This window comes from Sardina pilchardus, chromosome 21, assembly GCF_963854185.1.
Source record: "Sardina pilchardus chromosome 21, fSarPil1.1, whole genome shotgun sequence".
NCBI classification, from domain to species: domain Eukaryota; kingdom Metazoa; phylum Chordata; class Actinopteri; order Clupeiformes; family Clupeidae; genus Sardina; species Sardina pilchardus.
Window position 1 is genome coordinate 22,570,248 of NC_085014.1, and position 3,233 is coordinate 22,573,480.

Below are 3,233 nucleotides of genomic sequence, written 5' to 3' on the forward strand. Positions count from 1 at the left end.
CACTTTTTCTTTGTCTTTTACCCCTCACACACACAAGCACTCATGGACATAAATATGCTCCCTGGCACAAACAAACACTGCCCCAAACATATCATCTACAACTACTACCTCAAGCACACAAACACACACGCGCACACACACACACACACACACACACACACACACACACACACACACACACACACACATATTATACACACCTTCCTTTTTTCATTCACCCCTCACACACACAAGTTCTCATAGACATAAATGCTCTCTCTCACACACACACACACACACACACACACACACACACACACACACACACACACACACACACACACTCGAATGAAAAGAGGTATTACTATTACTGATAGACCATCAGCAGCAGTGTGATGATGAATGGGCGTGTGGTAAGGTTGCCTCATGACTCTGGCTGTGTCCACTGGGAGCAGCAGTACTCTGCTGAATGGACCCGCACGCTGTACACAGGGAGGGAGGGAGGGGGGGGGGGTTAGGAGCTGCGGAGCGTCGCTCTGGCCTGTAGGTGTCAGTGTTGTGTGAAAGTTAAGCCACAGTGAGAGGAGAGGAGATGGAGGGTGGGGTGGAGGAGAGGAGAGGGGGATGGGGGTGTACGAGACAGATGGGCCTCGTGGGATTTACTTGCTTTGTTGATGTGTGTGCCAAACCCATGCTCTCCCTCTCTCTCTCTCTCTCACACACACACACACACACACACACACACACACACTCACACACACACATACACATAAATACAGAGAGGCAAAAAGTAAGTGAGCTGTAGATGGAGAGCTCTGAGTGGTCCTGTGGTCAGATAGCGGCGGTGGCCATTTGGGGCAGTGTTGCTCCATAGTTAGATAGATGCTCTTAGTGTGTCACTGGGGAAGGGCTGTTGACTGAGCCATGGCTATGTGTGTGTGTATGTATGTGTGTGTGCACTTCTGGGAGGGGGAGGGGTGTGTCCTTAGAGTGTGTGTTAGCGTGTGAAAGCGTGTGTGCGGCCAGTAGGGGAGCTAGCACACCACAGATAGCGTGTTCGGTGGGAAGATTTCCAAGCTCATGTTTGACAAGAGCGTCTTAAGGAGCAGGTTCACTAATGGAATTATACCTGATTAGCAGGGCTTACTGCGGTTAAGTCCACTGTGTGTGTGTGTGTGTGTGTGGTGTTTGCATTTGTGTGTGAGTGAGTGCCACTATGTTACTGGGCAGACATGCTAAGGCATTGATTTTGATGGTGGTTGGCGGCACCAGTAGGTCTCATGGGCAGCTTTTGATGGTTGATTGATTCAGTCTAAATTGATTAGCCCCGTTTTTCACTTGAACTGCTTTGATTCTTTCTTTTCTGTTCAGTCAACTCATCACAATGTTGAATGTTGTCACATCTAGCTCAAATATCTCTCTGAATCATTGCAACAGGAGGAGCATATTAGAAGGACAATTATAGAAGTCTGTTTCTTTTGGTGTTTGGTCTCAGACGCAGTCATGGAGCAAGAGGCTGTTGTGTATACCATGTGGTCACTGAAGGGTCAGCTAAAAGTGAGCAGCGCAGTATGTCTGAGTGGCCAGTGTGGGTCAGCGCTCTCGGCCCGGCGCTGGTGGCTGTTATGTGATGTGATGTGATAGTAGGCCAGTGGGTCATCCATCCACACAGCTGGACGCTGGCCACCGGCACCAGCCACTGCTACACTGACCGCTCAGCCATATGCTGGCTGTTTTTTTTATCTGCCTCTGGGACTACTCTAAATGTAGAAGTGCCCTAAATATCTCTCTTATTTATGTAAGTGATAAGCAGACCATATCCACATGTGTATACGGATGTGTAAGAGTCTTTATATAACATATATGTAAGAGTATTTATATAAAGTAGGGAAGGAATAAGACTAATTTTACAAAAGCTCTAAATATGTCTCTTTACGTAAGTGATTGCCAGAGGTTTTCCATATAGGGACGTTTGTTTATACGTTTTAAAGGCTGTAGAGTAAGGTAAAGGAATGTATGTGGAGTGGAGTGCATGTGGGGATGTTTTGTTCCTCAGTGTAGTTCCCTGTGTTGTCCTGTTGATGGCGTACGTGAGCTGTGTGAGGGGTCTCCCACTGGCCTGATGACGGGGGCGTGTGTGTGTGTGTGTGTGTGACGCCATGGCTCAGACATAGAGCCATCTGGCAGCGGCTTTACTGGAGATTATACTGTGAGAGTGATTCAGGAGGGGGGCGCGCTCTGCCAGTGTGTACAGTGGGGTAGGGACGGCTCTCAATGTGATTGTTTCTACACAGCTCACTAGAGCTCAAAAGTGATGGTGTGTGTGTGTGTGTGTGTGTGTATGTGTTGTGTGTGCGCATCTAGTGATCTTAAGGGAAAGCTATGATGGTGCATGTTTATTTCTTGATGAATATCTTGTGTGTGTGTGTGTGTGTGTGTGTGTGTGTGTGTGTTGGGGGGAGGGAGAGAGAGAGAGAGAGAGTGGGTACAGGGGAAGACTCAGGGGGAGGGGTGCTGGTGGGCATAAACCTTTAACCCCACGCTTCAAAGAGGAAATAATTAAAGCCATCTGCCCGCCTGCACCACTACACACCCCCTTACTCTTGCTACACACACACACACACACACACGTAAACAGACATAGACATGTTCTTGGAACATGTCTTCATACAGATACTAGAGAATATGATCTCATGCAGTCTCTACCTTACGAATGTTATGGTACCAAAGTGTTCCTGGCTACATTTAATAATGCTTGGAGCAAACCAGCCATCCACACCCATGTGATTAGTCTAAGTGCCTACATGTGGGTGTCTGTGTTTGTTATGAATGTGTTTGTGTGTGTGTGTGTGTGTGTGTGTGTGTACATGTGTGGGATGTATAGATGTGTATTGCCTGCAGCTCTAGTCTCAGTAGAACTGGGTCACTGGCCATCTGGGTCAGTGTCTCTAATGTGCCGCCCTAATCATGTGACAGGAGAATTCCTGTCCGTCTGTGTGTGTGTGGATGGACGTCTGAAAGGTAGTGGGTGGGGCGTGTGTGTGTTTGTGTGTGTGTGTGTTTGTGTATGTTTCTGTGTGAGCATTATCAGTGAATTACCTTTTGAGATTATGCATTAGATTAATAGAATGGAGTCGTATTCCGATGTCTGTCTTTGTATGTGTGTGTGTGTGTGTGTGTGTGTGTGTGTGTGTGTGTGTCTGAGTGCATGCATTATTAATAATGTCTCTCCTTGGGTGTGTGTGTCTGCAGAG